General features: G+C 36.8%; 1 pseudogene; it reads right to left on the bottom strand.

Annotated features, from left to right (window-relative positions):
- Positions 1-25,099, bottom strand: part of LOC119535458 — a 30,368-nt pseudogene extending 5,269 nt beyond the window's left edge.
- Between the last annotated feature and the right edge of the window lie 1,145 nt (positions 25,100-26,244).

Here is a 26,244-nt window from a genome sequence, read left to right as displayed (position 1 = left end):
TCAGCATACTTTCTACTACTATAATTGATTACAGGACAGACATTTAAAAAAAAATTCCAGTACTTGGTGAGAAAAGATTGTATTACTGCAATTAATTCTCCTGCCATCACACAAGATAAGGACTCAATGATGATTCTAATTATGACTCATTTGTACATCTCCTCAGTGTGATAACCTTTAGACTAAATTTAGTATTAACTGTGAAATGCTTCATGCCCCAAGAAATATTATAAGAATAGGACACACCTATTGATCAAATCCAGTGCCTACAAAGCAATACATTCAACATGTATTAAATCTGTTATCCACATAGATTAGTATATATGCTACCTTCCTAACTAACCTCTGTCTCTCAAACTTCACTGAAATTACCAGTGCAACTATGACTAATAAAATTGGTTTAGAACCAAAATTCAATAAAAGCAAAGTTAATTACGTGTTTGTAAGAGCATAAGCATACAGTTAGATCAATATGCAAATTGTGACCTTCAGTGGTCTTTTCTGTCTTCTTTTAAGCCTTTAGACTTGCAGAGATTAACTTACTATCTAGAACTTCATTTTATGAAGCCACCAGTACTTAAATTACTATATTTTTAAGTGTTTGTGTATCAGTGCTATTTATATCTTTGTCTGAATCTCTGGATCTTTGTGGAGGAACCCTGTTCCAAGAGCAGAAATAATAGATGTCACAAATAAATATGTTTATTTTCATGTTGACAAAACAACAGACCAGTTCAGAAAATTAAGTTCACATCAACGTTTTCTAGGCACCAACTTCGTGTTTGACACCACGGTAGGAAATGCAATGTTCAGTAAGACATTTTCTGGCACTTAAAAGAGTTTACTAGTGGAAGAGATAGTCATGTTCGCAAGTAACTAAATACAAGTAACTAAGTAACTAAAATGTAGTTTAGTGTTTGTTTCTTTTTAAATAGAGACAAATGAAAAGCAACAGAATGGAAAACAGAAAGAGAAATTTATTTAGTACTTGGGATGGCTTCACTAAAGAGGTGGCATTTGATGTATCATGAAGGATGCACAGGATTTCCATCTAAGAAAGGAGGAGGACAAGGCTCTATGGAAGAAGAAACAAGAGCAAAGGCACAGAGGACATAGTGCAAACATAACTGGGGAACAGTGAGTAGTATTCTCCATCATACTGTCCAAATATATGGCAAAACACTTTCTCGCCCTGCACTGCACCTTCATACCGTGACACTGGGTTAGCTGGCACAATGAGCAGTAGATGTACTCTTGAAAGCCATTCTTATGCTGGGAATATCAAATAATAACTTACATGGAAAATAAATAACATGATAAATAACATGAAAACAAAATAAATAACTTGGAAGTGACTGCAAACCACTTAAATATACCTCACTAAACCCAAACTAAATGTGTCACCAAGTTAGCTTCCCCTAGGATCTCAGAATATTTGCAGCCACCCCAGTACTCCTCCACATGAAAGAAGTATGATGGAGGGGATGTCAGAGTGAAAAGAGACAGTGGTCTCAACTCATTGTGGATAAGTATCTTTTTGTTGTTGTTGTTGTTGCAAATTTCACAAAAACATATGGCCCTGTGAACCCATCACTAGGATGTCTCCCAGTGCCTTGGAAGGGGCTGTGCAAGTGAAGGGCCCTGAAACTTAAGCTTTATTAGTTTCATGGTAAATCAGCTTGCTCATGACCCTGCTGCTAACCTCCTTCCTGTAAATTTGTGAAGTACTTTTTCCAGAGGTGTTCCTTAAACACTTGCTAATAGATTAGAACAGAATTCCCAAATGCTTCTGAAGATCTTAAAGTACACTTGTGGTGAACAAAAGCATCTGAGCCTATAGGTGATAGATAATAAAGCAGGCAGTGAGCTCTTAGCTCCATGTTTGCACTGAAGCTACTTAAAAGTTCAGTTTTAATCAGTGTAGAATACTACTTACTTATATTTTTATTAAATAAGAGTCAAATACGTAAGAGAAAAAAAGTTCTTTCTGTTATTTCTGTTGCATTTTGTTTGTTCTTAGGCAGTCTGAAAAGTTGAAATCACTGGTTTCAGTCCCAGATAAATTGACATTCATTTTCTTGGCTGCCGTCCTTGGTTTGGTTTTCTCCATTATTTTCTTCCTAACCAATGGAAAATTTACATTTTTTTTAGATTTGGATTCTAAGGTCATATTCTTTTCCATGATAATTAGGTAATCTAGAATAAAGAGCTTCTTTCTTTAAGAGTATCAGCTAACTGAGACCCTTTGTATTAAGGAGAAATGTTGCATTTTGAAAGATACAAATTATTTTTGTGAACTTCCTGCTCACTGGTCAAGACAGCCTCCCAGTAGTTCCCCTTTGGAATGCAGGGTCATTCTACACCCCCTCTGCCTGTAGCCATCAAATGGCTGATTCTTCCTGTGCAGACATGGGTGATTTGGGACAGTTACTTGGTGTTCTGTTTTGAGCAGCAAGAGGGGACCATGAAAATAAATTCGCTAATTTCACAAGCAAATTTTAGTAAGCACCTGTTGTGAGGTAGGCACTATATTTGGTTCTGGAAACAGGGAGACACAGTCCTTTCCATCAAGAGACTCAGAATCTAATAAACAGATACACACAATATCATAAAAGTCCTGCTGAGGAGAAAAAGGCAAAGCATGTAGTGACTTACTTTGCCTTGTGGAGACAGGGAAGAATTTACTGGTGGTAAACATTGAAGCTGAGTCTTAAAGGATCCCTGGGAGTTTGCCAAAGAAGATAGAAAAGGCATTCTAGGCAGAAGGAATAGTATGTGCTAAGATCTTTTTTTGGGGGGAGAGGGTCTGATATGAGAAATGTATTGTGACAGTAGCATGTGGTTAGTTTGGGGGAATGGCTGGAGCTATGGCTTGGAAGTTAAGTTGAGGTCAGATTATAACTAAGAAGGCTTGATTTTATTCTGTATGCAATAATATAATGTAAATGCCAGAGAAAATATTATCTTGAGGGCTGTTTTTAAAGATTCCTTTGCAGATGGTCCATTTATAACCAAACTAAAATTGGTCACTTAATGTAACCTACATTATGCTTTTGGATTAAAATAAATCATTTCATTGCACATTTTTCAGATTATCTACAATAATTACTTTGTGAAACATATTAATTGTACTTTATAAATCTTAGGTACAAAACTACAAAATTCTCTTATCTCTTTTTTGTATGAAAAATAAGTATAAGTATAGCTTGTTATAGTAACAAGGAGCAAGAAGGGTGTTTTGAAAAGCAGTAATATTTTACTTTAAGGCAGAAACTCAGCCTTATGATTTATTTCAAGTTCTGTATTAGATAGGGTACCATTATTGACAGGGACAGGTATAGTGACATTATAATAGGCTCAGACAAAGTAAAGGATGTTTTTTTTTTAAACCATAGACAAATACATATATGAGGTACAAATTACCAGTCTGAGAATTTTTAAAACTGACTCTCTTTTCTCCCAGGTCACATAGTGAATATGAAACATAGAGAACCAAATAAGTGAAAGAACCAAAATAGTTTTTACTAAATACAGTAAAAGGTTACTAATAATCTGGAGGTGGGAAATGGACCAGCAACCTTTCTGTATTCATGAAAATTCTGAAGATTGTAAAACAAAAATGTCATTGCTTTTCTCTTACTAAAAGAAAGTGAAAAAACATTTATACTGAATCTCTGAGCTTACTGAAATAAAAACTTGCAAGAATTGTATCTGTTGCCCTTTATCACCTTCTTATAGGCATAGTAAAAAGGTTTTGGCTACAGTGTTCACTGATTGCTTATTCTGAGCATATTTGGTGCAATGGAGCGTTCTGCAAAATACACTCAAATGAAAAATTAATTAATAGTACAAGACACGTGAAAACATGTCACAAGGCAATCCATGTTTATGTGACAATATTGGGGGACAGACATAGGTGCTTGGGTCCCCAAGAAGATTCCCAAAGATAAGTGTTAATATTGACATTTTAATACATGATATCATAAGGTATATGTCATTTTGTAATTTTTTTTTTTTTTTTTTTTCACTCAGCAGAGTATTTCAGAGATCTTTCTCTGTTAGTATATAAAAATCTATGTCATTCTCACCCAGGGGAGTGAATCTCCCTGGCAACGTGGAATATGACTCCTGGGGAAGAATCTGGACCCGGCATCGTGGGATGGAGAACATCTTCTTGACCAAAAAGGGGATGTGAAAGGAAATGAAATAAGTTTCAGTGGCAGAGAGATTCCAAAAGGAGCCGAGAGGTCACTCTTGTGGGCACTCTTACGCACAATATAGACAACTCTTTTTTGGTTCTAATGAATCGGAATAGCTAGCAGTAAATACCTGAGACTATCAAACTACAACCCAGAACCCATGAATCTTGAAGACGATTGTATAAGAATGTAGCTTATGAGGGGTGACAATGTGATTGGGAAAACCATATGGACCACACTCCCCTTTTCTAGTTTATGAATGGATGAGTAGAAAAATGGGGGAAGGAAAAAAAATGCACCCAGTGTTCTTTTTTAGTTTAATTGTTCTTTTTCACTTTAATTTTTATTCTTATCATTTTTGTGTGTATGGTAATGAAAATGCCAGAAATTAATTTTGGTGATGAATGCACATCTATATAATGGTACTGTAAACAATTGAATGTATGCTTTGTTTTGTATGACTGCATGGTATGTGAATATATCTCAATAAAATGAATAAAAAAATAAAAAATGTATGTCATTCTAAAGCTGCATAGTATTTCATGGTACATACGTATCATATTCTGTTTAGTCATTGTTCTATATTGGTTGACATTTAGGTAATTTCCAATATGTAAATGAATTTTAACATGTCTGGAGCATACAAAAAGTTGAAGTGAATTTTTAGCTTTGTCTGTTATGTTTACTTTTTTTTTTTAAATTAAGGAAGATGTATTAATGTTCTATTGTATAATTAAAATATAAACATTGTAGTAACACTTATTTTCAGACAACCATTATAATTCTCTCTCCCCTCATCCCCCATGACCCCTACAGCATGCTGGTCTACCTTCCTAACTCTGGTACATATAGGCAATCAACCACCTTAGACAGGTGACTGAGCTTTCCACTGGCACTGGTATCCCTTAGTATTGTAGCTGACCCTAATCCCAGTCCATTTGGCTGAATTTTTGTTTCCCTTGCCTCCTTGCTGTAAGCCTGTGTTGCTCCCAGTCAACAGAAGATAAAGTATATTTTAATTCTCAGTGTGGTCACTTTTCTGAACAGCGAATCTTGGTTTAATCCTGTCATGTGGTTATTTTAGATTGAACTTCCTATTTCATTTAATTTTTCTAAAAAATTAAAAGTTTTCTTGTTTTGTAAATTCCAATATTTTCAATATAAATTTCATCTTTGATGATTTCATTTAGAAAATTAGGCCTTTAAAGTATTATATGAACTCTAGTCAGTACAAGTCCATATTTAATAGTACATTAAGTAAAGAACATTACCAACACTATAAACTCTAAATAATAGAGTTGTGATTAAATCTTTTGGGCCACTATGTTTTCAGTCATCTCTTTCCTTTTAGGTAAAGATATGAAGAAACTGAAAGTAGTAATTTCCAACAAATTCAGCATATATAAGGGGGAGGAAGATTACCAGGGATATACCTTCAAGTCCAAGACAAGATGCATGTGCAGAAAGGCTCAGGATGCCCCTATACTTTGGCCTTGAGCTAAATGCATTATATGGATAAGCTCTGAAAAGGAGTCAATCTGCAAAGAAAAGAAAAGGTGATCTCTTTTTTTCATTATTTTTTGTTTGTTTGTTTGTGAGCTTCTGGTATTCACAGAAAGCTCTGTCATGACTCTAGCTGGATACAACCTTAAAGACCAGATGCCTCAGAGTCTAAATTCCAGTGATAATACATTAAAATATAAAAATGACTAGGTTTCAACAAAAGTTTATAAAATATACGAAGAAACAGGAAGTGATGGCCCAGGCAAAGGAGATTAAAGGATTAGAAACCTTAATGAGGAAGACTAGACTTGTGGCATAGCAGACAAAGACTTAAAAAAAAATGGTCCTAAATATGCTCAAAGAGCTAAAGGGAAACATGGACAAAGAACTACAGGAAATCTAGAAAATGATAGTTGAACATGGAGAGACTATCCATAGAGAGATGGAAATTATGAAAAGGAACCAACCAGAGTTGAAAACCACAGTAACAGAAGTTAAGAATTCCGTAAAGGTGTTCAACAGCAGATTGCAGCTGGCATAAGAAAGAATAAGAGAACTTGAAGATGAGACAATTGAAATCATCCAGTCTGAAGAGCAGAAGCAAGAAAGAATGAACAAAAATGAACAGTGCCCAAGGAACCGGTGGGATACCATCTAGTATACCATCCAATATATGCATTGTGGGAATCCCAGTAGGAGAAGAAAGAGAGAAAGGGGCAGAGAGAATATTCAATGAAATAATGGCTGAAACTTCCCAAATTTGATGAAAGACATCCAAGATGCTCAAAGAACTCCAGACAGGGTAAACCCAAATATACCCATATGAGACATATCATAATCAAACTGTTGAATGCCAAAGGTAAAGAATTCTGAAAGCCATAAGAGAGAAACAGTGTGTCACAGAGGGTGTCAATAAGATTAAGTGCCTATTTCTCATCAGAAGCAATGGAGGCAAGATGGCAGTGGGATGACATATTTAAAGCACTAAAGCAAAAAGTTGCCAATAAAGTATTCTATAAATGGCAAAACTGTCTTTCAAAAATGAGGGAGCAATGAAGACATTCCCACATAAACAAAAGCTAAAGTAGTTTGTCACCACTAGACTGGCCCTATGAGAGATGCTAAAGAGAGGTTGGTGGTTTGAAAGGAAAGGATACTAGACAATAGATTGAAGCCACATGAAGAAATAAAGCTTCCAGGTGAAGATAATGACATGGTTAAGTATAATTACCAGTACTATTGTATTTTTGGTTTGTAACTCCACTTTTTACTTCCTATAGGATCTACAAGACAAATACATAAAATGTAATACATCAGTGGTTTTGGACTCATAGTGTATAACAATAAATTTGTGATAAGAACTACATAAAGGTGGGGGAATGTAGGGGTATAGGAACATGGTTTGTGTATATAATTTAAGTTAAGCTGGTATCTAAGCGAGTGAGATTGTTATAGATTCAGTATGTTAAATTTAAGCCCTATGGTAACTACAAAGAAAATATCAGAGAATATGTAAGTTCATAGAAAGAAATTAGAGTACAGGTTGCTAGTTATGGAAGCAAGGGGAATGGGGAGTTAACACATAATGTGTGTAGGTTTCTGTTTGGGGAGATGGGAAAGTTTTATTAATGGAGGGTGGTGAGGGTGCCACAACAGTGTTAATTTTAAATATGAGTAATCCCACTGAATTGGGTGCTTGGGAGTGGTTGAGATGGGAAAGTTTATATTGTATATGTTCCTACATTAAAAAAAAAGAATGAGCAACTAAAGAGACAATGACAATTAAATGCAATTTGTGGTTAGGGGCAGGATCTAATAATGGAGTAGAAGAGGCCCAAAAAGATACATGAAAACACTGTAATATAGACTGTAAGCTTTATATCAATGTTAAATTGTTTGAACTTGATAACTGCACTTAAGTTGATTACGTAAGTGACTATCCTGTTCTTAGGAAATACACATGGCTGTATTAAGTGTCCAAGGATGATGATGTATACAGTCTATACACGTATTCAGAAAATGGGTTGATCAATAGACAGACAGACAGATAGATGGATGATAGGTAGAATGATATGGCAAATGTGGTAAAATGTTAAGATTGGTGGATCTGGGTATCCAGGGGTAGGGGTATGTTGGAGTTCTTTATATAGGATTTGTATTATTTTTGTAATTGTCCTGTATGTTTAAAAGTATTTCAAAATAAAAAATTAAAAGAAAAAGACTGTATAATCAGGCACTAAAAAGAAAGAAAGAAAGAAAGAACAGTTATTTCCTTTAATCTCCACTTCACTTTAGTAAATTGAGTTTCTCTCACAAAATTTGGCTTACTTTTTCCAAGCAGAAGATAAAATGATTGCTTTCTATACATGGAATTTAATGCTATTTAAAATCTCTTTCAGAGTTTCTCTAAAAACTCTATTCCATTTAACCTAATAAGTATTTGCATATTTGCAGCAGAAGTTTGGTAGAAAAAATTTCAAATTAAGTACTTCAGAGAATAATCTTATGCGTTCTTTGTTGTTTTAAGCATTGTTTTGGAAATGCGCAAATCACTACACAGTGATGAAATATCAGAATGTCATACACATTGCTGAATTTCAGTCTGTAGTAATCCTGACAGTTTACTCCAGAACTTTGTTTCCAAATATGCTCTTTAGAAATTTTTCCCATAGTAAAAGTACATTGTGAATGATATTTGATGCTCAAAAAATATCCCTTCCAGTTTATGGTTGTAGTTATAAACCCATTTTTTCATAACTTTCATGTCTCTTAGCAGTATAGGATAAATTTCATTCCTTGCCTTCTTGTTGCTGTATTTGTAGAACAAATAAAGAAGCAGTTAGAAAGGAGGAGTATATATGCAATAACTAACCTAAATGAGAAATTCATGGTCATTGAAATCTAAAAGGCAGGGAGGGTTCGATCTTTGGATTCACCTATAATTTGTGCACCATAAATGTGGAAGGAAGTCAGCAGGGACTTTTTAATGACAGTGCTGTCTATAACAGTATCATCAGGGAAGACATTGGCATAAATCATTGGCACTTTGCAGAGTGTCACTTCTGTCAACCTTCTAGTGATGTGATCTTTAGTCTTTCAAATCCATAGACTGGCATTTGGATCAGTTGAGCATCTTGCATCCTGTCTTGCATATTAAACTCTTTTAGCCAATATTGAAATGCTGAAGTAATGCCTGTTCTAAAATATTTTTAAGCAACCGACTTAGTATCTAAGCTTTGCTCTGAGTATAGCTTGCAGACTTTCCTGTTTGCACATGCAAATGGGGCTGTTATTCATTTTAGGAAGTTCCCCAGCGGGGAAAAAAGATAATGAAGCAGTTGTGATTTTTATATCACTTCAAAAAGCTTTTTATTAATATAGCTTTTATTTTAAGTTCTAAGGCTACTTTAGGTTTAAGTTTAATTCAGAAAATAACCTGCTTATTAAAGTGATTGATATGCAGTTGTACGAATTTTATAAAAATAGTAATAATAATATTGGTAAACATAATAAATAACCCTTGGCTAGATGAAATAGAATTAATCTATATCTATATATAATAAATGGAAAAATAGTATGCTTACTCTAATTTAATTTGAATGAATGTTTGCACTTAGCAGGATTGCTATTTCCGTCTACGACTTGCATTGGGTTTAGTAGTTCTAAGTTAAATTGAAAAATATTTGGAGAAGCATAAAGCTTATACATACTTCCCTGTTAAATTTTCTTCATCATTTTCTCCCTAAACTTTATGTTCTGAGTAGAGTTGTTTTTTTAAAATTCAGTTTTATTGAGATATATTCACATACCATACAGTCATCCATGGTGTACAATCAACTGTCCACAGTAGCATCATATAGTTGTGCATTCATCATCCCTGTCAATTTTTGAACATTTTCCTTACACCAGAAAGAATAAAAATAAGAATTACAAATAAAAGTGAAAAAGAATACCCAAATCATCCCTCCCATCCCACCCTATTTTTCATTTAGTTTTTGTCCCCATTTTTCTACTCATCTATCCATACTCTGGATAAAGGGAGTGTGAGCCACGAAGTTTTCACAATCACACCATCACCCAATGTAAGCTACATAGTTATACAATCCTCTTCAAGAATCAAGGCTACTGGGTTGCAGTTTGACAGTTTCAGGTATTTCCTTCTAGCTATACTAATATACTAAAACCTAAAAAGGGATATCTATACAGTGCATGAGAATGCCCTCCAGAGTGACCTCTTGACTCCATTTGAAATCTCTCAGCCTGAGTACAGAGTTTTGAGAAGACTAAATTTGGGGTAGCAAAGTTCTAGTTACAGAAAATCAGCATTATGGTTTGAGATTGCAACAGATAAAGACTCCATCAATCTACTGGTTTCGCCCAGATCTAATTGTGTATCAAACTAGAAATAATCCTAAAGTGGTAGTTTATTGTGTAGATCTGATTTTCCTAGATTCATTCCCTACCCTTTCCTCCCTCAGCCTGTTATAGGAGGGCAGACTCCTACAGGGTGCATTTCTTGGGCTTCTGAGTGGAAGTGGTAGACTAAGGGGCAAGGGGAAGGAAGAAGCTGCCATATTTCTTTCCCTCCCTCCCTGTCTTAGGCAGCATTTTATGGAGCTTATGGGCTCTAGCTCTGGTTCCAGCTTCTACTAGGTGACCGCAATCCCTGGGCTCCAGTAACACTGCCTCTTCTCTTGGCCTTCCAGCTTAGGGAGTGTAGAGTTGTGGCTTCTTGCTTTTGCTTATCTCTGGGCTATCTCACAGTTTGCATTTAAAACTCTTCTGTCATTTGAGTAACCAGTTTCCTCTCTTTCAGTTACTCAGAGTGGTTTATTTACCTGACTGAACTCTGACTAATTCACATATCAACAATATAAGAAATAAAAATTTTACCTTATCCTTCGCTAAGAAAAGATAAGGAAGGAGATGAGAAGCAGGAAAAAGGAAGGGAGGAAGGAAAGATGGAAGGAGGACAGGCCTTTAGGGTATTTCTGCCTCTTCTTAACACCTTCAGGTTGACCCCTTTGCTGTGTCTCCACTTAAAACCTTGGGAGTGGCCTGTTAGTGAGTCGTATCCTCTCATGACAGAGACTTAACAGATGTAAGTAGTAGGTAAGTAGTTGTGGGGTGGAATGGGGAGGAGTGTAGAATCACTTAGAGAAGGACCCTGGGTGACCCTAGGATATCCTGGCTGTGGGAACCCTGGGATTTCCAACTGGGCCTGAAGGCCCCATATTTCCATCCTCTTATTTCTTCTCCATCCCTTTGCCCACTGACCACTTCAAACTCCCCTCTATCCTGCTTTTTAAATAAACGTTTAATTTTAGAATATTTAAATTTACAGAAAAATTGCAAAGATAGTGCAGAGTGTTCCTGTATTCCCTATACCCAGGCTCTCCTATTATTAGCATCTTAAATTAGTATGGTACATTTTCCACAGTAAGTAAGTGGATATTAATACATTATTATTAACTAAAGTCCACACTTTTTTCAGATTTCCTGTTTTTTCCTTATGTCCTTTTTCTGTTACAGGATCCCATCCAGGATACCACATTACATAGTAATCATGTCTTCTTAGACTACTTTTGGCCTGACAATTTTTCGGGCTTTCCTTGTTTTTGCTGATCTTGACAGTTTTGAGGAACGTAGTGAGGTATTTTGTAGAATGTCCCTCATCTGGGATTTGTATGATGTTTTTCTCATGATTAGACTGGAGCTATGTGGTTTTGGGAGGAAGATCATAGAAGTAAAGTGCCATTTTCATCACATCATATCAAGAGTACATACTGTCAACATGACTTATCACTGTTGATGTTAGCCTTCATCACCTGGCTGAGAAAGGGTTTGTCAGGTTCCTCCAATATAAAGTTACTCTTTTTCTCCCTTTTCATACTGTACTCTCTGGAAGGAAGTCACTATGTGCATTCCACATCTAAAGAATGGGATATTAGGATTCACCTCCTTGAGGATGGAGTACTTGCATAAATTACTGGGAATTCTTCTGCAAAGGAGATTTGTCTGTTCTCCCTTTATCTATCTATCTATCTATCTATCTATCTATCTATCTAATCATTTATGTTTATCAATATGGACTCATGGATATTTATTTTATTCTTTGGGTTATAATTCAGTATTACTTTATTTATTTTGTTGCTCAGATTGTTCAAACTTTGGCTATTGTGGGCTTTTACAGTTGGCCCCTGTGTCCCTTTCATATACCCCCATCATTGTGGGATTTTTTTTAGCACTGCCTTAATTTTTTGGCATGACAAGATACTTGTGTATTTCCTATCCTAGTTCTATAATCAGCCATTTTTCCTAGGAGCCTAGTTGCTTTTATTGGAGAATGGTATTAGAAACCAAGATCTGGATTCTAGGTGTGCCTATTGCTTTCAGGGTATCCCCACTCCCCTTTAATTCCTCTTGTTGTCAAAGTTAACCAATAATTCTTCCACATGAGGCTCCAAGTTCCATTTGCTTTCTTTACTACTGAGGAGAATTTGCATGGCAATAAAGCTCAGGATGAAAAAGCAGATAGGTGTTCAAATCTAAATTAGATTATCACTTTTGAGAATATCATAGATTAGGGGATTGTATTCAGTGACCTCAAAAGTCACATTCAATGTCAAGATTCTATGATATTTTATTCAAATGCTTTGATGTAGGATGGCATTCCATTTATTTCCCAGGTGACCTGAGGTAAGAGAGATGGGAATATGCATGGGGACATAGAGTATACTAGTGTGGCTGAAGTAGAGAGTTTTTATAAGCAATTGTTGAGAGAGACAGTTGGAAAAAAAATTGAGACTATGCATGGGGTGGGGGGTGGGGGTGGGGCTGTCCTTGAATGCCAGGCTACATTCTGTAGGCAGTGGTGGCCATTTTATTTAAGAAGCCAGGTTTACAATTTCATTGTTTTCTGAAGTGCAATAAAAGAAGATTATTCAGTTTAGGTTGGCCATGTAGGGACAGGGAAATATTAATGATTTGCCATGCAGGTTGTTGATTCTACTAGAGGTCAAGGCTGGGTAGACCAATTCCATTTCTGTTCCTTAGTTGTTACATACTACTCATTCTCTTTATTACCTAGTGGACATAGATATTCAAGTAAAGTATAGGAGTCTTTGTAATAGACTGTATGAAGTTAAGTCTGAAGTGGACTGTACAGACTCATTTTCCTTCCTAACACTCTCTTCCTATTAGATTTCAAGCAATGCTAGGAAACCCTAGAGGAAGTCGGAAAATGGTATATGTGTAACCTAATTGTCTCACTTGATGATTGTATGTATATTTATAATATCATTGTCTGAGGTTGGCAGATTGTAGGAGAGTGAGAACAATTTTGAAGCCTTGAGCAGGAAATACTAATAGGTCTTATTCTTTAAATTGGAACTGGCATAATAAATATTGTCCTGCTTACTTTTTCCTTCTGAGTTTGTGTTACTTTTTAATTCCCTGTCTCCTTGTATCCTGAGCTTGGATATATATCTATCTATATCTATATATATCTATATATATCTCAAATGAAATACACACACACACACACACTTTCCTCATGATTCAAAAATCCTTTTGTGTCTGAGTTTGGTTTAGACAGTTGACCTATATAATTAGGTAATCACCCTCTGAAGGCATAATAATTCATACAGACTCAGTTTGCCTTGCCCCAAAACTGCCCTGGATTGCTTTGATTTCTCAAGAGATAATAATCTTAAAGAGGAAATCATTTTTCTAGTTCTTTAGTATTTTTATGACCTGATTTCTCTCATCCTTTTCTTAGCTCTTTAATTACCTATTGTCATCTATCCCTTAATCTGAATTTTTGTACTGATCATCTGCAAGTAATGATTTTTCAGATACAGGAAGTTATTTTCACTTTGAAGACTGAGTCTTGGGTTTTTGATCTACTCTATAGTTATTGTTTGTTGGGATTATGTATAATTAGATGTTTCCTTTAATATCATTTAGAGGACAAAAACATTCTAACAAGGTTAGTCTCATTTATCAAATATTTTAGGAACATTTCACAGTGGAGTTTAAAAAAACCCAGAGCCTCATTCTGCCTATATTGTGTCTCTCATTAGAAAAATAACAAATCATATGAAAACCAAACGATAACAGTAATGACCCAGAGGCAAACCAGGAAGACATGGCACCAAAGGACTTGGCTGCCAGAGTGATAAGGAAATAGAGGCGACTTCTGAGAGAGAAAGGGAATTTCAGAGGAACAAAAGTGATGGACATTTCTGACTTGAAGGCTATTGCCTCTTCCTGCCTTTGCTGGAAGATGTCATAGGATTTTTAAAAAAATGAGTGTGGGTAGAGAGGCCAAAAGACTTTTTTGGGGTTCAAAATGATGAGGGGAGAAGAGGAAAATTAAGTCCATCAAGCCAATGATGAACATAAATTGTGTCAGGTCTGGGTAAATGTAAGATGCCCAAAGGTAAATCACAAATCATTTGCCCTGTTTGCTGATATAGATGCATATTTTATGTAGTTTTAATTTAATAATTATTACTACCCTCTTTTTTACAAATGGGGAAAGGGTACCGTATAGCCTTCTAAAAGGTACTTGGTCAGTTAGTGAGAGAATAAGGAACAGATGACTGATTCTTAAATTTGCCTGTAATGACTAGACTTCCCTTTAGATGATGGCTTCTCTTTGTCATTTTTGTTATTGTTTCTACTAGTTCAAGAAGCTATGGGGAAGATGGCATTTTAAGTGGCTGTATGATATGGTTGGCAAGAACTATGCATTTTCATCACTTCCCACCTTCCTAAGCATCACAGTGTTAAGTCTTTGCCAAATGAGAGTGGAAAGGAAGGGGCCCTGCAGACATTCTCCGGCTGGCCTTGGACAATGTTGACAGGATACATCAGCCATTCAGCACTTTTCCAAGTAGCAGCTAATGCCCAGCTACTCAACTTTAACCTGGGAATAGGAGGTCAACTCAGGAAAGAAAAGCACATCAAAGATTGTGTTGGTGTCTCCTGGGAAGGTTGTCTTCTGAGAGTTCCTTCTGCTCAGTGTCAGGCACCCTTTTTGAGTAGATAAGCGGTAGAAATGAAAGTGCTTATCTGATACGGAATAAACTATATATAGATTCACCATTGCAAGCTAAAGGAAAGAAAACTGTTTTAATCTTAGCATATTGGAAGAAATCATAATAAACATTTTTGAGCGTGTGTTTACTGTTAGGCACTTAGTGTATGACGTAAACTGTCTCATTTAATCCCTTAAAATAATCAGAGCCACACCTCATTTCATTTCTAAGAATAGCTTCTTCCTTTAGTAGATGTTGTGATTAAAACACCACTTATTTAAAATTGCATCTTGTCTCTCACCCGTATTTTATAACAATAGTACTTCATTATAAAATATTCCATCTGTGACCTGAGCTTCATTTAGACTCAAATATGCGTTGTTTTTCTATACCACTCCTCTTATTCCATTGTTCATTACTATGAATTGTGAAGCTAGAAAATTCTTATTGCAGGATCTGCCCCTTGAGCACTCAGGGTAACGTATATGAGGTTGAAAGGGCTTTAGAACCAAGCATATGGGAGAGTCCAGCTCATTTCCATGGCCTCATTATTGGGCCAGAGAACCCTAGCCTAGTGTAGTAGACTGAATAATGGCCCCTGGTTAAGTTCACATCCTAACCCTGAAACTTGTGGCTGTATCCTTAATTGGCAAAAGGGACTTGGCAGATTTGCTTAAAGTTAAGCACATAACTGTTGTTCCACAAGATTTAAATTTTACACTAAGTAGGTGTATCAGTTTCCTATTGCTGCTGTAACAGATTATTCTGGATTATCAGGGTGGGTCTGGTGTACTCACAGTCATCTTTATAAGAGAGGAAAATCAGAGAGAGACAAAGAAAGAAAGCCACTTGATGATAATAGAAGCAGAAATTGGTGTCATGTTCTTTAAAGATAGACTTTGAAGATGGACGAAGGGACCATAAGCCGAGGAATACAGGGGGCCTCTAGAAGCTGAGAAAGGAAAGGAAATGGATTCTCCTTCAGAATCTCCATAAAGAACCAGCCCTGCTGACACCTTGACTTGAGCTCAGTGATGTTCAGGACTGTAAAAGAATGAATTTGTGTTGGTTTAAGACAGTAAGTTTGTGGTAATTTGTTATAGCAGCAATAGGAAACTGATACACGTATTTAGTGTAAAATTTAAATCTTGTGGAACAACAGTTATGTGGAGCAACTGTAGAAATTGATGTGCACATGGTGCAGAACATAAGACATCACAGTTTTGAGTCCTGAAGATTAGATGTTGCTGAGCAGCACTGCACCATAGGACCTCTTGTGCTTGTCCTTCCTCACCACTGCTAGCACTCCCCCATCCTCACAGATGTACTCACACAGGAATCAAACAGCATTCCAAAAACAAGAACCATTTTAATTTTTTTTCAAAAGAGGTCTTAGGGAGAAAAAAAAAATTGATTCAATCTCAGTGACTCTGAATTCTCAACTTTGTCTTCAGTGTTCACACTCATGGTGTGCTGGGGGATTCATTCCAAAATGAGAGCTGAGGTCCCAAGAATAAACAGAAAAGAATATCTATTTGTTTTGTCCTCTCTTATTTTTCTGATTGTGCTTTAAACTCCTTGAGTACAAGTCTTTGACTTTATTTGTGAACTAGGTACAAACTTGGCACAAAATTTAGTCTGGGAGTTCCCTAGAAATACCTCTGAATAAAGTAGTTCCTTTAGAAGAGCAATAGACAACAGGAGCCCCAAAATATCATCATGTGGGATGTTCAAGTGTGATAAGAAAAAGTTGATTTTGCTACCTGTAGTGGTCAAAACAAAGACAAGCTGAGCCCAGTTCTTTGGAGAAGTGAAACATTCTTTAACTGGAAAAAAAAATAGAGCCTATTCCAAGTTGTCGAGTAGGTAAATTTTGTTTTTATCCAAACTCAGCATCTTTCTGATTCCCATTTTGGTTACTCCCTCTTCCCCCACGTGCTCAGTGCCTTCAAGTGCCCATTTACTACTCTGGATCCCTCTCCTAAGTCTGCCCATTCTGGGAGATATTCCATGTTCCAGCTCTGTGCTCCAACTGGAACCTCATAATAAAGTGAATGTCGCTGAGACTTTGGAACGAGAAGACTCATTCTGGAATTGTCACTGATTAGCTTTATGCTTTAAGAGCTTCATCTATAAATTCGGGGTGGTAAAAATCCCTTTGTAACTAGGTAGGATGAACACAACATGAATTAAGGAATATGAATCTGCTTTGTAATAGCTGATGTGATTTATAAAAGGCAATTATAACTGATAAATAAGAGAAAATTTTTATGTTCTCCATGCCCAAGATTTGATAGTAATTTCTTCATAAGAGACATCTTAAGCCTCAGTTCTTTCTTAATTTCCTAAAATTATTTTTTCCGTTTGTGTCTTTTCATTAACTGATCAAACCCAGGATAGTGAAAGCAATTAATTTTCTTGCTCCTTGGTGCATTTTTATGAACCAAACTTTGGAGTGCTTCATATTTAATTCTGTTTGGAATCTTGGCAAGCAATAGCTCTTTAAAAGGTTGTGATAAATAGTATGGATTAGTCAGAGGCCTTGAGGTCCAAGAAGAGTGATAATCTCAATTAGAAGCAGCATCTCAAGAAATAATTAAAATGGTAGTGGAAAAAGAGAACCAGCAACAATCGAATAGGCAGCTAGGAAATAGAGTGTCTAGTCATTAAAGTATTCATATGGTTAAGAATAACTCTTTATCAACAAGTGATTTCCAAAAATATAATACACTAAAATGCAGTTAATTCTGAAGCTAAATTGCACCTAATTTATCTGAATTTCAGTGGTTAAGATCTTATACAGGATTATGTTATACACATAAATGTAGAGGTATAGGGAATGAATTGTAGAGGTATAGGGAAAAAATGTCTTTCTTTAAATTTCTGCCCTTCACCCCCACCAGTAGAAAACTTAGTGCCTTATTGACCCTGAAGAATCCAAATGCTGAAAAGTATTTCCCTATCTTCACTGTTATAAATTTAAGTTTATGTAGTTACTTTTCCTCAGAGAAGTGCATTATGTGCGTTATAGCAAATTCCAAGAGAAAAAAGCAATTAAAATATAATTATTAGCCTTTTCAGTCTGTATATGACTCCTCCCCAGTCTCCCACTCCCCACAGAGGATTAAAATAGTAAAATTGAGCTCAAGAAACAAGCTTGTAAATTTTCAATAGCATCTTAATTTGAAATTGCAGTTTGAAAAGATTAATATTCATGCTGCTCTTAAGAAGTGTTCTGTGCCTGTACATACTCAATTAAAACGCCATGTTTAGGCAAAATCACTTCATTGTGGTTATATTCCTGGAAGTGCTCTCATTTCCCTGACTGGCATTTCCAAGAATAATGTTAGAGTTCTGGCCAATCAGAGAAAAACTACAGAAATGGTGCAAATATTTCTACTAATTGCAATAAACAGTTGAAGAAAACATTAGGAAAGTAAATGACAAATGTTCACACAGTAAGTGAACTGCTAAATGAGTTCCTTTTGGACAGTTTTTCCTCCTAAAAGCACAATTTAGAATTGTTCAGTCACTGATCATTTAGTCATTGAGTGTTGGAAACTGAGAATCTGTAGGCATGAAATCACACTGATTCAATCTCTTCAGGAAGTGTAAAATGAGAAATGTTAGAGTACGTAGTGCATTTTATAAACAGGAAATATTAGAAAGTAAACTAGGCAAAATTCTCTCTTCTGTCACTTTTTATTACCTCCAAACTGGGAGTAAATATTTCTGGGTATATACTGTTCTTAAAAAAAAAAATTTTTTTTTGCTTTTGGCTATTATTATTATTATTATTAACTATCTTTATCTTTTTGTTCTTTGGTAGCATTAATTTTTTAAATAGCTTGATCTGGAGATTTAAAAAAAGTGATAGAGCCATCATTATCATTGACTATTTTAAGTCAGAAAATGGTCAGTTTCTATGAAAATCCTGCCAGTTCTGAAGGCCATTGTGTACAAGGCTGGAATGTATGTCTAGGATCATTAGTAGGGATTAGAACCACAGTGAACTCTAGAAAACTAGACTCATTTAAAAGTGTTTTTGAGAGGTGTTCATGGAACAATTCTCTATAATAATCCTTATCTTTATCATAAAAATGAGTTTTAAAAAAGTTATTTAGAAAATCACACAGTTAAAGTGAATTTTGATTGTGTAAATGACTAATTGAACTTTATTTTATAGGAATACAGTAATAATGTATAAAATGTTAAACAGTGCACTTTATAATATACTTGAAGTTGTGATCTCAAATGCTGAGATAGTAGGTCTCTACTGAATTTATTTAACATTGTCTTTTCAGATGGTTTCATTGTTAATTGGGTCATTCTGTAGTAAGAGAAGCAGATTAAAAAATGTGGTTTTTATCTCTTTTAGCTCACTGCTAATTTTAGGAATAAACATATAGTAGTTTAATTTTACATATTATTAACAAATGGTATTAGGATGATGAAAGTAACAACTGTTGCGGAAAGTTTTGTGGGGGACTTGATTGATTTAAAATAATGTGCCTAAAATGCCAGTTATCCCCACTCAGTTTGCCTCAATTATGGTCCTCCAGGCAGGCTCCACAGCTGTCTTTCAGAAAGAGAAAACAAGTTGCTGCTTTTATATGTTCTTTTAGCCTGACTAATAATTATACTTTTATTTTCAGCAAACTAATAAGAAAAAATATTGTCCAAGATCGCCATTAAGTTTTAAGAAAACTTAAAATTAACATCATGGCTTTCTTTTCCTCTTAATAAAACAAACCTCTGCAATTTTACTCTCAACCTTTGACAGTTAACAGTTAACAAGGGTTAGAAGAATGCTCTTACGACCATTTCCCCAGGAGAACTTTGTAAGCTTTGCATGTAAATGCGATAAAAAAAATTTAAGGCTTTTGATTTTGGATATTTGATGAAATCTCCAAATCTCCAGAGCAAATTTAAGGATTACAGGCTACAACAAGTATACATACAAAAGCATGACAAATTAACAGTAAATATGTTGTATTGATCCCAAACGGGAATATGATGGATTTATTTCTTATGACGACATTCTACTCCAAGTCACTAAAAAATAAATGTCAGTGGAAGGATGGGGGGTGGGTGAGAGGAAGGTGGTAAAAGTCTGTCTATTGACTGTATTCATATTCATTTATATGCAAAAGAAAGAACACAGCTCACTCAAGGGCTTCATTTACTTTAATCTTTTTTTTTTTTTTTTTTTAATTGTTTTAAGCAGAGTGAAATTCAATTCTAATCAGACCCAGGTCACCAGGGAGTTGATATCCCAAAGTCCTCTTTGTTTCCCTTGTGTCAAGATCTGAGTGAGCTGGTATTTAGCTGTGGGAGCATAGGAAGTTTCTTGCTAAGCAGGACAATGACCAGCATTTGTGGAATTACCATAGCACCACATAGTAATTGTTATTCTGAGAGGTGATCTATGCATTCCCTCTCCCACTTGGTAGCAGTAGTAGCAAGTTGACCTGGTCATCCCAGGTTCAAGTGTCATTGATTGGCTGATGATAGACAAGGCAAGACATGAATCTACTTGACATTTCACTCAACAAGCATCTTAGATGTATCATCTGAATCAGTCTTTTTCCTTTGTTTTGCTTACGGTTCAGCAACAGCAATATGCAGAGACCTATCGCCTTGTTTGTATGTGGTAGTGATTCTAAGTAGGAAGAAAAAAAAGGTCTCTCACAATCTTTTGTAGACATTTCACATTCTACAACTATTGAAAAAGTTGACTGAACCATACCAGATATTAAAACAATCAGAAATGGGTACAGTTTTCTCTAAAGAAGAGGAACAGAAAATGAACCTGATCCTATTTCTTTTATACCAGGCTAAATTTTGGCTGTCTTTCTTGCATGTTTAAAACACTGAGAAAAAATCAAACTTAGTGGAATGATGGAATGATTGTTCTTCCTTGGAGTTCCCCATGGAACTTACACAAATCTGCATATGTGAAACTTGAGAAATTTCTTTAAATTCGATGTAGCAACCTTGACAAGGAACATATTCTTGTTTAAATGCTGGATTCATACTTCTGTTGCCTTCTATACACCTAGATGTCTAAACTGAAATGCAGACTTGCTCAGGTCTCAGTGTTATGGATAATAAAAAAATGACTAAAAATCTGGAAAATGAAATTTATAAGGAAATAATAAGACAAATGAAAATATTTAACTGCTAGGAAGAGGCCAGAAGAGGTACTGAGCATTCAACAGAGGGAAATTCTCAGGGAGACGGTAATAGCACTCTGTGGCTTGGACCCATTGGAGATGTTTTTGGAACTGGAGAGACTTTTATCTTAAATTCTGTACCCATTCTTCTGGATGACATGATTGATAGCACTCATAGATCAAAACAGATAGAACTCACATTTTTAAATTTGCCCACCGACACATATATTGTCATTTTTCAAAAATGTGTATATAAAGTCTTGCAATATGGGTTTACATTGCAAATATTTTCTAAAAGAAAATTTCTTGTAAATTAAAAAAAAATGTCACCCACAGGTCATAAGACAAAAACATTCAACATAGAAATTTCTAGTTGAGAATTGTTTTTGGTTGAATTTTCTTTTTTTTTTTTTTTTTTTTTTTTACTGGGAGCTGAATCAAGCTGTCTTTTATTAGTAAACAACCACACTAAGAATCAGAATAGTAGAGCTGGAAGGGACTCCAGAGCATGCAGAGCAAGGGTTGCCAACTCAGAAGCTTCCAGAGGCCATGCAGGTAACTAATGAGCAGTGGGCCAGGTGCAGGAGGACCGTGGTGAGCTGGACAGTGCACGCCGGGGAACAGGGGCTAGCTGCTCTCCATGCCAGCTGAGTTGTCTCCATGCCATACCATCTCTCAGCGTTGTGATGTGTCAGGAGAAGCCAAGACCCAGGTTTTTATGAGAAATATTTTGAATGTTAAATGTTGGAAAATAATTCTTATAAAAAACACATTGTTTTGTGAGGCTGAAAAACAGATCAGTGGTTTGAAATAAGGCTTGTGGACTAATCTGAAGCCTTTGTTTTATAGAAGAAGAAACCAAGGAGTTAAATGGCTTACTTGAACGGGGGAGAGCTGGGAGGAGGGAGTGGAGAGTTAGATCCCTCCTTATTCTCCATTATCTCCCTCCAGTGTCATCCCAAGTGAACATGAAAGCTAAGTAAAAATTGTGTTGTGTGTTTGCTATATTAAATACATTTTAAAAATTATTTTTATTAGAAAGGTTGTAGGTTTACTGAAAAATCATGCAGAAAATCCAAAATCCTATATAACCCCTGTCACACAGTTTTCCCTATTACTTATAGTTTGCTTTAGTGTGGTACCTCTGTTACAATTGATGAAACAGTATTATTATAATTATACTATTAACCATAGTCCATCATTTACCTTAGGGTTCACTGTGTGTATGTGTTTTTTTTTTTTTTTTTTAATCATCATTTTATTGAGATATATTCACATACCACGCAGTCATACAAAACAAATTGTACTTTCGATTGTTTACAGTACCATTACATAGTTGTACATTCATCACCTAAATCAATCCCTGACACCTTCATTAGCACACACACAAAAATAACAAGAATAATAATTAGAGTGAAAAAGAGCAATTGAAGTAAAAAAGAACACTAGGTACCTTTGTCTGTTTGTTTGCTTCCCCTACTTTTCTACACATCCATCCATAAACTAGACAAAGTGGAGTTTGGTCCTTATGGCATTCCCAATCCCACTGTCACCCCTCATAAGCTACATTTTTATACAACTGTCTTCGAGATTCATGGGTTCTGGGTTGTAGTTTAATAGTTTCAGGTATCCACCACCAGCTACCCCAATTCTTTAGAACCTAAAAAAGGTTGTCTAAAGTGTGCGTAAGAGTGCCCACCAGAGTGATCTCTCGGCTCGTTTTGGAATCTCTCTGCCACTGAAGCTTATTTCATTGAATTTTCTTTTAAACTTGGCTAAGCCATAGTTCAAAACTTCCATCTCAAATAGGCATTTCCAACAATTCCAACAATGTAATGCTGAAAACCTTTATAGGAGTCCATTATAAATATATTGAAATTAGAGAATAGAGGTAGACAGATACCTAAGTTAGCAGCTGAAACTGAAGACATACGTGTATTACTAAATAAATGAGCCTCACTTTAATGCCGTGTTTATAGAATGAGGTTTATTACTGAAATATCACCCTAAGGATTTAAGCCAGATATGGCCTCTCTTCATCTATTCTAGTCATTTATTCCTAGAGCATTTTCTGGGGAAGTAATTTCCCATGTCAGCTTCCTTTGATACTGGTAGAACTGAACTGACTCAGGAATTTGAGGCCCTTGGCCTTCTGTTGTCCAGATGCAGACATGCAATACCTACATAATACTCAGGCCAAGGTCCAGGAATTGCAAAGGCAGAATCAGGCAAGGGAATAGAAGAAAAGGACCACCTGTCTACAAGTCTTAATTTTTAGCATATGGAGGATCTCTACTATGACTCCTTGTAATTCAAGATACCAGTGACAAAAGAGTTAACCTAAAAGTTAGCCTACAAATTATTAGTAAATAGCAGTTTCTGAGCAATATCCTTTTGTGGTTGATTGCATTATTTCTCCCAGTAAGTTTTTTCCTGTAAGAGAACATCTTCCCATAGGAGGGATGCTACACAGGTACACAGCCATGTTCCATTTTCAAACTTGGCAACATGTCTTGCTTTGGCTATTGAAATGCGAGCAGAAGTGCTATATGCCAGTGTTTGAGCCCAGATTAGCCCCAAGACCAAAGAACACACCTGGCACGGAGTTACCCGTGAGTTTAATTAGGGACTTACAAAACAGGAGACAATTTTTCCCAATGGCATTGGGTCAGGAGAGTGAAGTCAGTGTTCTGCCATTCCGCAGAGAGAGAGCAAGGAGTTCCGGGGGTGGGGAGCTTTTAAAGGTTTGTGACAATGGAGTTTCTCACGAGATTTGGTTACAAGAAGGTCTCCTGAGATTTAGTTACTAACAGTAATTAGGGGATGGAAATTTTAATGCTTTCCTCCCTGGGGGGGAGGGGTCAGTTGCCTGGTCATGAAGGTGGCTGCATATATCTCATAATAAAGGAGGGGTCAGGGCCTGAGCCCTGGTACCTCACAGTTCACCCCCACACAGCAGACCATAGGACAGACATTGCGGGATAAGAGACTACAGAACACCAGGATCCCTAGACACAGAAATAACTACCTCACAAAGAGATGCTACTGACAATTGATAAAATCTGTGCTTATTTTCTGATGCATTGAATTCTGCCTGACCAGCAAGGTGTTCTACACAGTCCAATTCGCAGGGATTATGGTCCAAGATAGGCCGGCAGCGCCTTAAAGTGGCAAGTCCATGCAAAACTAACACCGGGTTCAATTGTGGGCGAAAAGAAAGATGTTATGGGGAACAATAAGGGATAATTCCTGCTGATGCACAAGGACAGAAGAGTTCCTGTCCTGTTAGATATCACACTTTTTTCCCCTGCAATTTGCAGGAAGTCTTCTGGAGTTAAATCTGTGGCTTAGGCATGATGTGTCCACAGAGTCATACATATGCACCTTGAGATATATGGGGACCTGGTTTTTTTATATATGTATCTTGAATCTTAGGTGACCCCAATACTCCATGAGATTAGGATTGCCAACCAGCGTGGCTGCATTGGCCAGGACCATGGCAAATCAACCTTATTTTCCCCAATTTCTAATGCTTGTGGTGCAGGCAAGAGCAAATTAGTTTGATTACCTCATTGTGGTTGTAATGTTGCCAGTCCTTTTACCTGAATTCATAGCACTTGCATGGGTCCCGCAGCTACCAACTTAACAGGAGTGGGAGCAGCTGCTCAATGTCGTGAATTGAGGATGGTGAGGGCTGGATTTAAATGAGTCCACTGCTGCAGGGATTGTCATCTTTTAGCTGCTCTTTCAAAAGCCCATTCATTCTTTTAATTAACCCTGCTGCTGTGGGATTGTATGACAAATGAAGTGTCCATAAGATGTTATATTCAGTAGCCCTGGCTTGAGTTAATTGTCCAGTAAAGGAGTTCCCTCTATCACTGTCCACATGTGGGAGGACCCCAAAGAAAGCACATAAGTTCTCTATGCTATGTATTGCAGCCCACTAGTTGGATTTTCCTACTGGGAAGGCCAGTAACAGCCCAGTAGCTGTGTCTATGGCTGTAAAGGCATATTTTGCACCCTCAGATAAGGGAAGGGGCCCAATGTAGTCTACTTGCCATCTGGTGACTGGGATCTGCTCGTGGCTGATGTGACCAAATTGGTGAGGAAGCATTCTTGGTCGTCGCAGTGAGCAGGAGGGGCAGGCATCCACAACGTCATACAGCTGTTGCCGCATGATGGGCAACTGGAATTGCTGCACCAGCCTCCACAGAGTCTGGTTTCCTTAGTGTTCTGTTTTCCTATGTGCCATTCAGCAGCTTTGTGTGATGTTGGCTCTAGGCTATGAACTTTTGCTAAAGCATCTGTTTCAATGTTGCCAGGTAAAGAATCAGTGTTATGGGCAGAAACATGAAGCACAGTTACCTAGCGCTTGTGGGCAGGCAGCCTGGATGTCTTCCCACATTTCTTTCCCCCATAAGGAGCAGTCAACAGCAGTCCATTGCTCTTGCTTACATATGGCCAGCCACACTGTTCAGCCTGGTACACTGCCTAATTGCCAATACAAATAGTGCATCTCCTGGTTCATGAACAATGACCATCCATACAGTCCTTAATTAAGCCCATTGACTGCTTTGCATAGTTCCAGTTTCCCACCATAAGTGTCCATCATGGCTTCTGCTGTCCAGGTGGCTGACTGCCCATGTGCTGATCCATCAGTATACCAGGCAGACTCCGACATACTGCCACATCCTCAATGGTGGGCACAGAAATAGCCACCTTGGGAGTATCAGTAGGGAGGGGCAAATGTTCTTCCACATGGGAAACTGGTCCTAGAATATTATGCATTTCTGCACTTAAGGGGCCGTTGTTAAAGACACCATGTTGCAGTAGATAGGCTTTCCATTTTGTTGGAGTGCTCAGATAAGCACTCCCTGAATATGATTTATTTGCTCTTTTATCCACTCCTGTATGGGGATGGCAGTGCACAATGATACAAGGCCTCTTTGGTTTAGTCCTTCTACTTGCAACATAGCATTATAGGCAGCACATGGTTATTTTTCTGAGGGACTGTACTACAGTTCAGCTCATTTCCAGAGTTGAGACCAAATGCCAGTGGGAACTCGCTTTGCCTGTTGCCTTAGCCACAAGCCCCACCCAAAGCTAATACTGGTCCTGACCATGTCTAGTCATTCACTAGGTTCCATCATTTTTCTTACTGGCCAGAGTGGTCTATTAAATGGGCTGTGTGTAGGGATTATAATGCCTACTCTTTCTGATTCCTTGATGGTAGCAGTAATTTCTTGATGTCCACCTGGTTACTTACATTGATGCACTGCTACTGTGCATCTCAGGGAGGGTACCTTTACTGGTGACCACTTA

Source organism: Choloepus didactylus, chromosome 5 (genome assembly GCF_015220235.1).
Source record: "Choloepus didactylus isolate mChoDid1 chromosome 5, mChoDid1.pri, whole genome shotgun sequence".
NCBI classification, from domain to species: domain Eukaryota; kingdom Metazoa; phylum Chordata; class Mammalia; order Pilosa; family Megalonychidae; genus Choloepus; species Choloepus didactylus.
Note: the sequence above shows the minus strand (reverse complement) of the source record. Positions and strands in the feature narration are given on the sequence as shown.